At 52.8% G+C, this 12,181-nt stretch overlaps 2 long non-coding RNA genes across 2 annotated transcripts in view; both read right to left on the bottom strand.

The window, feature by feature from the left end:
• The window catches only part of LOC123599902, a 604,975-nt gene that overhangs the window by 126,769 nt on the left and 466,025 nt on the right, over nt 1–12,181 (bottom strand). The gene's annotated exons all lie outside the window — the stretch shown is intronic.
• On the bottom strand, nt 2,319–4,217 carry LOC123599910. Its single transcript, XR_006713348.1, has 2 exons — nt 3,762–4,217; nt 2,319–2,831 (listed from the first exon to the last, which is right to left on the bottom strand). It is a non-coding gene; the product is annotated as an uncharacterized LOC123599910 (long non-coding RNA).

Genomic DNA, 12,181 nt, shown 5'->3' with positions numbered 1-12,181 from the left:
CCTGGGGGCACGGTAAGTAAAAACGTTTATGTTGCTTTATTCTGTATCCTTGCCTGAGGTCCGACAATACCATTTTATATATTTCATAGATATTTATTTCTTTACTGCCTCATTCCGCGAAGGATATGAGGTGGCTTGAAATGATCCACAAATATGAGAAGATTAAGAAGTAACTGCGAGAGTCTGCTACATTTAGCAAAAATGAGGTGAAAATGTGTAAACCATACATCAGGAGGCTCCCCGATGGGTTCATCACTCAAAGTTCAGTCATTAAAAATATTGAAATATATACATAAGGAAACAAACAACCCGTTCGTTATTCCACCAACCAGATAACCCCACCCACATAATAATAATTCATACACTACAAAGAAATGCAAACATTTCTTTTGAAATGAAAATTTCAAAATGAAATTTTCAGAATGAAAAGTGAAAATCCCTCACAGCTCCCATAACCTCCCCCAAATTCCCAGTTCTGCCAATGTTGCCCATTGATAACAACTTCTTGCGTTCCCTTTTAGGAGAAATAAAATGGAAAAAGCAATCTCTTTATTCTTTTTTTTCTTTATCTATTCTTTTATCCACCCATCCATCTATCCATCTCTTCATTGACCCATCATCCATCCATCTATCCATCACCCAGCCATTATCTATCTCTCCGTCCATCCAACCATCCATCCATCCGTCATCTATCCGTCCATCCATCCATCCATCCATCTACCCATCCATCCACCTCTCCATCCATCCCTCTATCCATTCATCTATGCCAGGTTTAATTTTAGTGAACAATCAAGAAGTCTTTAAGGATTTAAGAGTGAGTACACAGTCAGATAGTTGGAGTGAGTCATTTTTATATAGGCCTGCCATCCACCTGATTATTCCAGAGCTCTAACTTCTCCAAGAGAGGGTTTCAGTAGGAAATACACACTGACAGTCTTTGCAACTCACTTCCCTCACTATGTTTTAAGAATCAAGAAGATGTTGGCCAGGACTGGGATTATTCCTCAAGGAATTTTTCATCTGAAAGCATTTTTATGAAAAATCATTAGTAGAACTTTTAGTTGGTGACCTACATTTGTGTGGAATCCTCAGGCGGTGAAAACAGGGGCCTGTGGCTTCCTCGATTGTGAAAGTTTTCTCCAAGCACGAGGGGGTGGAGCATGTCAGGGGAGCCTGAATTGTTTTGCTCAAAACCTCATCAGGCTCCACGAGGCCGGGGATATTGAGTTCGGATGGGGACACTCTCATTAACTGAAGGGACAAACAAACTGACCGATATGAAAAGAAGTAGGAGGCCATTTTGAACAGATTTGGGTTCTATAAAATAAGTTGATTACTATCAACTGAGACCTAGGCGCAGGCCCAGGTTTTATGGAGCCTAAAGGTTTTGAACTCGGGGTGTCTTCTTTAATAAAGATGTGAAAAATTGCAAACTTTGAGTTATAAATACAAAATTAGGTATGGAGCCTTCTGAGGGCCTGTGGAAGTGAGGGGTCCTGAGCCTTATGTGTCCTTAGCCTCGAGGCACCCCTGTCTCTGCCGAGGCCTGAGCACAAGGTTCACGGGGCCGTGGGCTGTCAGGTTACAGCAGGGCTTCCTGGTTGGGGGCTATTTTTCTCTTAGGGACTAAGAGATTTGCTAACATCTGGAGGTAACCTGATTGTCCCAACCGTGGGGCCAGGGAGGTGCTCCCGGCATCTGGTGGGTAGAGGCTAGGGATACTGCTAAACATCCTGTAAGGCACCCCACCCCCAGAACAAAGAATGATCGGACCCCCAACGTCAATAATGTGGAGACTGATGTCCAGAGTTACAGCTAGTCCCGTACTCTTAAAGAATGCCAAGCCGCTGAGCCCCATAGGGCTCAAAGTGTAGTTCATGGGTGCGTTCACGAACTCGGGCCGTCAAGATGGACACAAACACTCAGCTGTGTTGCACCAGCCCCACCACCCACTGGTTCATTTCATTCCCTGGGTTCTTGGATTCACGCTCCCCCAAACAGCGTGACTACGCGCACTGTCTACACCTCGTCCTTTGCCCTCGGCCACCGAATAACATTTACATCTGCTGCCTCCGTCCTAAATTAATATATTTAATGCTTATACCCGTAAATCATTCATTTCAAAATTCCCATCTCTTATGAATAAGTTCATCATTTTCATTCACATTTTGTCACAAAAATTAGGAGTTTAGCTTTTCGAAAATTTCATTTTCCACTTGTCTTTTATTTGCAGCAAGATCGTAAACCAGCCAGATTAGCTCTTTTTCTTTCATCGCAGCAGAGGAGGCCGAACTAGAACGTAGCACAATCAAAACAAATTGCTTGGGAAAATAATTCCTTTATTTAAAGGAATTACCAATAAGCAGGCTGCTTTCATAGGAAACAAAAACTGTCATGGAGCTAGCCAGGGTCGGGGAACGCAGAGTCGGAATTACGCTCGCTTCTGCAGCGACTCCTCCAAATTATAGCAACACTCGCGTCTTGTGAATGGCTCCTTAGCGTGGAGTAAGTCACGATCCGTGCACAACCAACCGCTCATCCCGTATCGCTTAGCAGGACAAATCCAAAAGGAAACCACCTTTGCCCCTTGCCCTGCAGAGCTGATGTCCCCGGCCCTACTTGGCCACGGTCGGTCACATGTCACACGTACCCGCTGATGCCACGTGCTGAGGGCCCCCCACCCCAAGGCCGCGTGCGGGGCTCGTACGATGAGAGTTTCATCACAGAGGCACTGCCTGAGTGAGACGCTCTCGTCTCTATCCGACGACAGTCAGCATCGCATCCTGCCGAGTGAGGGACACCCAGCGGGTGCGTCCGTGGATTTAGAATCTCTGGATTAAAATAAAGGTGGATATAGATTGAGATTTGGTTCATTTCAAAAACAATTTTAAAAGAAAGGAAAGCCAAAGTGTGAAACGGATCTATATGTTTGCTGTCTTGGGATCATTTTTCACCGTATCAAAGAAGGAAGAAGGTAAATTAAAGTCATCCCAGGATATTACTTGTGAGAGGTTAAAGCATGTTCTAATGGGCAGATTAATTCTGTGGGGAAATAACGTTAAATCTTTCTGGAGCCTTGAAATTTCTCAGAAGCATTCTTGCCGCCTTCTTGCGTCGCAGCGAATGCAATCATCTGGCTAGATAATCTGGCATCTTAAATAACTTTGCACTTAAGCCCTGTCAATTGGATCTTCCAAGGTTAATTGATTATTTCAACAAGCATTCTTGCCAGCAAAGATCTGAGTGCTTACATCTTTTCATTAATTCATGCTGTTTGGAGAGGAGGTGTAAATGCAAGGCGGGGGGGGGGGGGGTGCTCTCGATTAACCCTTTCACCACCCCGTCTCCTGAGGAACGCGGACAGGCCGGCAGGTCAGGGCACAGCCTGGCTGGGCTGCGAGGCGGCCCCGTGTGCAGAAGCGAGCGGGTGGTCGCAGTGCCCTCGCACACCCACACCTGGGCTTCTGGAGGACAACCGAGCATGCCCACGTTGTGAGGAAGCAACGATCCCACTTTGAGTCTCCCCTACGCCTGGCACGCAGCCTCCCGGCCACCCTGGACAAAGCCTGCTCTGTCAGCAACCACGTTTGTCACTGGCGTCCTTTTCCAGAGACGCGGCCAGCACGCTGGAGGGTGGCTCACGCGGACAGCACCACCACTCGCTGGCTGGACAGCAGAACCTGGTCACAAGTCAGGATCCGGTTAAGAGGCATTAACGTGTTTCTTACAAAGACAACAAGCAACCCCAAACCTGCATTTACCGGAAACTCCTTTGTGGCACTGTCATTCTGCCTCTGAACACAACCGTGTCTGATCCCAAGTGCCGGCAGGGACAGGGGACGGCAGACCTCCTCTCCCGCCCTCCTCAGTCCCCGAACTATCCCAGACACCACCGCCACGAACTTCTCTTTCCGTGCCTGCCGCTCTTCTCCCGTGGGGGCCGGAAGGACACAGGGAAGGACCTCGTGGCTGCCAGTCTGGGGCCTGCAGCTCCCCTGCTGACCCCCACTTCCCGCCAGCTGGCTTCCGCATGCAGGGCCTCATTTGGGGGTGGCGGCTCCCACTCCCCTGCAAGCCTTGGCAGAGCCCGCGTCCCTGGGAGAGGATGGGGGAGGGAGGCCTGGTCCGGGTGGTGCCGGCTCCCCCCACTTGGGCTGGTGGCTCCAGGGTGGGCACCGCCGGGCGGAGGCTCGGAGCGCACCCGCAGGCTGGCAGGGCTCTCCCTGCCCCCCCTCTGCTCGCTTCCAAATGAAAGCAGCCGCACCACCCTGAAATTGGAAGGAGAAGGCCACAGCTTTATTTACATAACACAAGAGATATAACAATAAACAAGCATTAATCATGGTCATTACCCCAAATCATACAAAATAGTGCTGCTGACCGCTTCTGCAGCTCGTGGGCTATTTTTTTTGTTCCTTTTCTTTTCCTCTTGGAAAAAGGGGGAAATGACAAAATCATTGGAACAATCCAGGGTCCCCTAAATTAAAACGTGTGTAAATTAAACACATACGAGGTGCCCGATATGTGGCAAATTAGTGCAGAAAATACCAAGGCCCGTGCGTCGTGGAGGCCACCCGACTCTGAGACGTGACAGGATATTATTGCCCTCGGCAGAGTTATTGAAGCCCGGTACGAATCCCAGTGTCCGGGAACGTCAGGGGACTGTTATTAGACAAGTTGAATTGGGATCTACCCTGCTGCTCTTAACAAGCATTTAATTAACTTCTAGGCAGGGTAATTAGCCTTAGATTGTGGCTGATTTCCTTCCTCACCTTCTGTTGACACTTGGCCCGCACTGAGGCCCCCGCCTGGCTGACAGCGTAATGGATCGCGGTAGCGGCAGGCCGCACGTCTAGGCTGCCGCGTCTGAAACCACGCGGCCCAGTGAGATGAGAGAAGATGGAATCCTGGAGGTTGGCCTGGGTCCCTGGGTGTCACCGAGGGCGGTGAAGCCCACAGGCGCACCCGAGGCCACCTGCTGGGACGTGATGGACGTTTTGCTCTCGACTGTGTTAGGCCCGGAGGAAAGAAGGGGGAGACGCCCAGAGACGAAAACCCAGCGCACCCCTCCTGCCCTGCCAGCCGGCCACCCGTGGGGGAGGCACCCCTTCTCCCCGCGAGCCGGGCTGTGTGTGGTGGGCCATCTTCACATCCCAAGCGGATGTGGGCGCCCGACAGAGGCTCTGGCCGACCCCGGCTTGTCGTCATCACACACAGAATGGGGGCAGGGCCCAGGCCACCGGCAACCCCAGGAGCCACCACCCCTTCCCAGGGGCTGCCTTTCCAAACACATGGCGTGAAGCTTGCTCTTCGGGGCCCCGGACGTCCCTGCAGAGAGCAGCGCCTCCTGCCATGACGCAGCGCTGGGCCCAGCGGGTCAGACGTGCTGGATGAAGCTCACCTCCCTGTGGTTATGAGGAAAGACCCAATGTCCACACCCGGCCGAGAACACGGGCTTCACAGGGGAGCTGAGTCGTGCCTGCACACTCACACAATTAGCAGCGTTTTCCCCAACAGCCAAAAGGTGGAAGAACCCAAGTGAGTGTTGGCCCTGCATGGATGGACACAGCAGTCTGCACCCACATGACGGAATTACTCAGCCTTAACAAGTCAGGAAATTCCTGCACCTGCTACAACATGGGTGAAGCTTGGGCACATTGAGATGAGCCAGACACAGAAGGACAGACACCCCCAAGAGACCCCGACACGGAAAGTCGGACAGTGGGCTCTGGGAGCTGGTGGGCGGGCTGGGGAGCCGTGTCTAGTGGGTGCAGAGACCCAGTCCGCAAGACGAGAAAGTTCCGCAGACAGAGGTGGTGGCTGCCTAGGGACGTGCACTTGACGCCCTGATCTGTAACTTAAACATGGTTCAACATAGGGTTTGTCATGTATATTTTGCCACAATAAAAAAGGAAATGTGTTCTTAATTTTTTGCAGTATGTGTCCAGGAGCCTGAGGGTTGCTCTCTGTTACTTTCCCCTCAAAAAGCCTCTGGTGTCCCACAGACCAAGGCCAGACACTGCCACGCAAGTTGTAGAGGCACGTGGCTCCGACAGCCTGTCAGTACCTACGAAGTTCGAGGTTATAGGTCATTAGGGGACAAGGGGCTTGCTTTGAAGTCCTGGGAGTGTGTCTGAGCCATTGGCCCCTTAAGATGAGACACACAGGTCAGTTAACATAGTACCTGCAGTCCCTGGGTGAGAGGCACCAGGGCCTTCGTCCTGCGTGAGGGCATCAGCCCCCCATCCTCCCCAGGAGCTTAGCAGGAGCCGGCCGGCCAGGGCGCATAAGCAGGACTGCACCCACTGGCTGGGGTCCTTGCTGTGCTCTGCAGTGACTATGACATGGCCCCGGGTGCTCTGGCAAACAAACATGCGTGTCCCAGCCCTCACAGGGTCTACACTGTACCAGAGGGAGAGCATGCCTGATCAAATCAAAGACGCAGGATGTCAGGTAGTGAGAAGAGCTTGTTGGAGAATGAGGCCAGGAAGCCTGAGGCTGGTTTCCCATCTAACAGAGAGAAGGCCCTGGTGGAGCACAGCGTTGGGCCCAAGTGTGTGTTCGCGACAGAGTGTCACAGGCAGAGGAAGCAGCAGATGCGAAGGCCCTGAGGTGGGGCAACTTGCCCGAAGCTTCCGAGTGGTGGGGTTGAGGCTCTTCTGTGGGTGTCTCTGCTCTGTGAGCCCCGGACACCCCGCCATGACGGGGTGCCTCTCCCTCTCCGTGCACGGCAGCCGGCGAGCCTCCTGGCACTAGGATGTTCTGCTTCAGGCAAGAGTTTGATTCTCAACAACATGCACAACCACCTGAGGACGCGTCCGGCTTTTCCAGTCACTTCCGCGTTGGCGAGAACCAAGCAGAAGTGACAGCACGAGCCCTGCTCCTCAGGGCTCAACACACACGGGCCTCAAGTTTGCTGAGCCTCCGTCACGTGTGTTTGCATGAACACATTACTTTTGTTTCTGTACCAGCATGACTGTTATTGTTTATTCACCTGGAAACAGACATGTTAACTCGTGAGCTCCTCTGGGGCCAGCGTTGACCTGGACACATCAGGGAAGCGTGACCAGTGACGTGGGCTCCAGGGGCCACGCGAGGCGGCAGCCACTGCATGCGCTCCTTGGGGACGCCCTCCAGTCCTGGGCTGCCCCCGCTCCCTCCCAGCTGCGGCCCCACCTCTCCCCGGCTGCACGAAGCCTCAAACGCTGGGCTCATGCCCTTGATCACGACAACTCAGGGGACGTCCTTCCTCCTCTTGACTTTTGGAGAAGAGTGAAACCCCAACGAGCAAGCAGCGCTGAAGGAGGCCGGGCCAGCGGCTGGGCGCCGTGTTGACGGTCCTGGCTCATCCTTCTCCTGGGTGCTCCCAGCACCTGCTCCCCCGGCCCCGCCTGCTTGGGTGTTCTCCGAGGTGTTTCTCTGCACTTCACCTGTTATGCATCTGATTCGTATCGGGCTGTGGCCCGCCCCTCCCCGTGCACGGTCAGGTGACTTGCTTACTGTTTCATCTGCAGTCCCTCACTTTGTCCACTCGATCAATATCTATTAAATGAATGAAGAATGAGTAACTCCCCACAATGACATCAGGGCTTTGAAAAAGATAAAGAAAAAAACCAAGAACATCCTAAGTATGTCCTGAGGGCGATATTAATTCAGTCGATCTACTTTTTTTTTAATGTTTATTTATTTTTTAGAGACAGAGCACAAGTGGGGAAGGGGCAGAGAGGGAGACACAGAATCTGAAGCAGGCTCCAGGCTTTGAGCTGTCAGCACAAAGCCCGATGTGGGGCTCAAACCCACGAGCCGTAAGATCATGACCTGAGCTGAAGTTGGACACCCAACTGACTGAGCCACCCAGGCGCCCTATTTTAAAAATTTTTTTAATGTTTATATTTATTTTTGAGACAGAGAGAGACAGAGCATGAGCAGGGGAGGGGCAGAGAGAGAGGGAGACACAGAATCTGAAGCAGGCTCCAGGCTCTGAGCTGTCAGCACAGAGCCCAATGTGGGTATTGAACTCACAAACTGTGAGATCGTGACCTGAGCCCAAGTCAGACGTTCAACCGAGACACCCAGGTGCCCCAATCTATGTTTGTTTTTTAAGCAGGCTCTACACCCGATGTGGGGCTTGAACTCCTGGCCCCGAGACCCAGAGTCACATGCTCTACCGACTGATCCAGCCAGGTACCCCAATGTAGGCAGTCTGTATATTCTTGTCTGCTCAATCTTCCAATGGGAACTGATATTCAGAGGAATGATTGTGAAGATTGGAAATAAATTAATTTAATCGATGAATTGAATCCACATATATTTACTGCGAGCCTGCTGTGTACCTGGCCCCATGAGATGCTGGGATCCAGTGGTTGATGAGAAGCAGGTAAGGCTCCTTCTCTGAAGGAGCTGAACACATAGGAGACCTGCCAATCCACTGTCGTCCCACTGAAAATGCATGAAGGGAGGGGTGTGAAGGACAGGACCCCAGTTCCCGAGCCGACAGGTGACACTCAGGTGTCTTTGAAAATTATAGTAGGAAAGAATGTAAGGGCTGTCTGAAGCACGCCAACGTTCCAGACACCAGAACTAAAGAGGCATCACCTCGTGACAGTGAGATGCACCTGCATCACCTTGTGACAGTCAGATGCACCTGTTCACCAGGTCATGTGTGGTCATGCGCATCATCACCATTGGAGAAGCCTGTACCCACACCATTCAGTGACGGTCTAGGTGAGACGCTGCATGCTCTGGTCTCTGCGGGACCCCGCCGACTCAGCCTCCTAATGCGTCTGGGCTGCTCCCTGAGGCCCAACCCTTAGGGCCCCGTTCACCCAGCTGCCCCAGCTGGCCCTGGCCTTCCTCGTTCTTGCAGACATCCTGAAACTAACACTTCAGTGGGAAGATGCGAAGATGACCCCCATGAAACATGAAGCTGTTAGGAAAGGGGAAGGTGGGAGTGCAAACTGCTGAAGCTGTGCTGGAGAACGGCGTGGAGGGTCCTCAGAAAGTTAGAAATGGAACTGCTCTACGACCCAGCAAGTGCACTACTGGGCATTTATCCAAGGGATACAGAAATGCTGATTCGAAGGGGCACATGCACCCCCATGTTTATAGCAGCACCATCAACAATAGCCAAAGTATGGAAAGAGCCCAAATGTCCATCGATGGATGAATGGATAAAGAAGATGTGGTATATATATACAATGGAGTATCACTTGGGAATCAAAAAGAATGGAACCTTGCCATTTGCAACTACATGGATAGAACTGGAGGGTATTATGCTAAGCGAAATCAGTCAGAGAAAGACATATCATATGACTTCACTCATATGAGGACTTTAAGGCACAGAACAGATGAACATAAGGGAAGAGAAACAAAAATAATATAAAAACAGGGAGGGGGACAAAACAGAAGAGACTCATAAATATGGAGAACAAACAGGGTTGCTGGAGGGGTTGTGGGGGGGGGGTTGGCTAAATGGGGGAGGGGCACTAAGGAATCTACTCCTGAAATCACTGTTGCACTATATGCTAACTAATTTGGATGTAAATTATAAAAAAAAAAATTATAGAAAAAAAAAACAGAAAGTGAAGAAAGTTCTGTGCTCCTTGGGGAGGACGGAACTCAGCCCTGACGTCGCCAAAAACACCATCGTTTGTGTGCATAAAAATGATCTCATTTTCTACTCCAGCCTTTCTTTCCCGGATGGATTCTAGCCCTTCCCCACGGCACACCCACAAGAGGAGGAGAGACTGGAGAAGGTACACGACTTCCTGCTTCGTGGCGTGAGGCCCACATGTGTGCCCAACGGTGAGGGAGAGCAGGAGGCACCGGTCATGGCACAGCTCACCCAGCAGCTGGCACAGCTTTTCTGTCTGTGGCACCGGATTCCTCCGTGTCCCCTCCTCCCGGTGCCAGCCAGGGCCCAGCGTGCCCCCCACACACTCCCAGCTGAGCCCAACGGGCAGCCCCCCACCTGCCTCCAGGCTTCTCTCTGACATGTGTGCAGAGACTCACATGCCCCACGTGTGCCCGCCTGCTGTCCCCCGGCCCCAGGCGAACAACACGGTTAATCGTAAAGAGCGTGTCTGTGCCAGGACCCTGCCTGCGAGTGGGAGGAAGGGACACGCCAGCCACAGAGGACTCTGGAGAGCCAGCAGGGGCTCTGAGTGCTGCCCGGCCCCTTCTCCTATCCACAGTCTGCAGCAGTCACTGCTGTTTCTGGCCTCACGTTACCTCCGTCAATTCCCAGCCTGAATTTCTGGCTACGTGGGGACCTTCCACACGAACACCTCACTGCTGCCTCGATCCCACACGGCTCTCACTGTGGCTCATCACGTCCCTCTTGTCGCCACAAATAAACGGCTCTCCTCACACTCCCGGCTTTGACGGAAGGCACCGATTCTACTGGCCCAATCTCAACGTTGCCTCTTCTCTCTCTGTCGTAAGGGACCGTTGGACACCAGCCGCTAGTTTCTATACGTGTCTGCCCTGTTCTCCGTCCCACCGCCACGGCCGTGACTCACGGGGATGCTAAGAATAAAACCCTCACTTATTTACAGCTGGTGGCATGCTCAAGGGCATGCTTCGTCCTCAGGGATGGGGCCCCAACCCCCGGCTGCTCTGGAGGCCCCTCCCGGCGTGATCCCCGCTTTGCCCACGGCACGTCCCCGTCTGTCTGTCCCCACGCGACCCACGGCATGTCCCCATCTGTCCCTGCGCGGCCCACAGCATGTTCTCCATCTGTCTGTCCCTGTGCAGCCGCCACACTGCAGCCACGTGAACCGTCCACATCTGCCAGAACAACCGTCACCTGGCCGCTGCACTTTGATCCTGCCCGTCTCCTTCACCTGCGCATGGCTTCGTCGTGTGTCAGCACCTGCCCAGCATTCCTTTCTTGCACTTCTGACCTTCGCTCTGCCTACAGCACACACACATTTGAAAGGAGCCACAACAGAATCAATCTCGTGAAGCATTCCGTACTTAGGACTGTTTCTGCTGACAACCTACTGGGGTCGCGGGAAGGGACCCAAGTGCGTGAGGCCCAAACCCTCCCCCTCCCCTGCCTCCTGCCACGTTGTCGCGTGCACGCGCGTGTGTTTGTTTTATCTTCTCTCTCCCACAGCCAGGGACACTGAACATCACTTCGATCCCCGTGCTGTCCCCTGCCAGTGCGTCCTCTGCCTGCGCGATTTACCAGATCCGCCTTCCAGGGGACACAGTGCTCTTCCCAAGAGGAAGCCGAGATACCATTCTATCCTGTTTCGTGTGCAAAATAAGTGGCTCTGAGTGAGCAAAACATTCCTTGTGGCTTTCAGTAGTTACGAGGAAAGGACAACCTAAAACCTTGCCCCTTTTATTCTGAGAGATACTTAAAGGGTTGGCACGTAGCCACCAGGAATAACCCCTGTAAAACCGTCCTAGACATTTGTGGTTTGAGAAGCATGTTGCTTCGCAGATTTTCCCTCGAAGCCAAAAGACAAACCGCCAGCGATCATCAACTTCAGGTTCATCTAATTAAACTGAACATAAACGGACTGAAAACACACCACATGGAAGGAACTGTGTGCCGTCCAGGAAGGTGGGTTATTTCACCATCTCAACCGCCCTCCGGACCAGATTCCCTGCATGTGTGGCCCGATGGCCACTCACTGAGGAGTCCCCTGTCCCTACCTGTCTCCCGTCTGTGCGCTGGCTCACAGCCATCTCCTGGCCTCAGGGAGCCGCGAGAACGGGAGTGATCCCTGGAGCACGCAGTTCCCGCTGCTTCTGGAGAAACGGGTCGGGGTCTTCTGCTTGCCCCTCCCCCCTCATCCGTCCTCAGTTTCCTTCTTCCACACGCCTGGTGCTCCCAGGGGCTCCGGTTCCCTGTTCTGCATTCCTCTCCCTGACAGCCACTGCCGTCCATCCTGTCTCCTGGCTTGTCCTTCTTCCACATTGTGGCAGAATGAACGTCCTGAAACATTGACCCAGGCTGCCAGCTCCTGGCTTATAATCTTCCACGGCTCCGCTGCCTCCAGGATCAAGTCTACATCATTTCACGTGGGATTCCCCCCACGCCGTCCAGAGACAGACTGAGGGCAGGGCGTTATTTGGGAGGTGATCCCAGGAGGCGCAAGGAAGGCGGCAGGGCAGTGACATCAGGAAGGGAGGGAGCCAGGCCAGTGGTGCCAATGAGCAGGCTGTC

The sequence above is a fragment of the Leopardus geoffroyi genome, chromosome A1 (genome assembly GCF_018350155.1).
Source record: "Leopardus geoffroyi isolate Oge1 chromosome A1, O.geoffroyi_Oge1_pat1.0, whole genome shotgun sequence".
NCBI lineage: Eukaryota > Metazoa > Chordata > Mammalia > Carnivora > Felidae > Leopardus > Leopardus geoffroyi.
The sequence above is the reverse complement of the archived record's forward strand: the minus strand, read 5'-3'. Positions and strand labels throughout refer to the sequence as shown.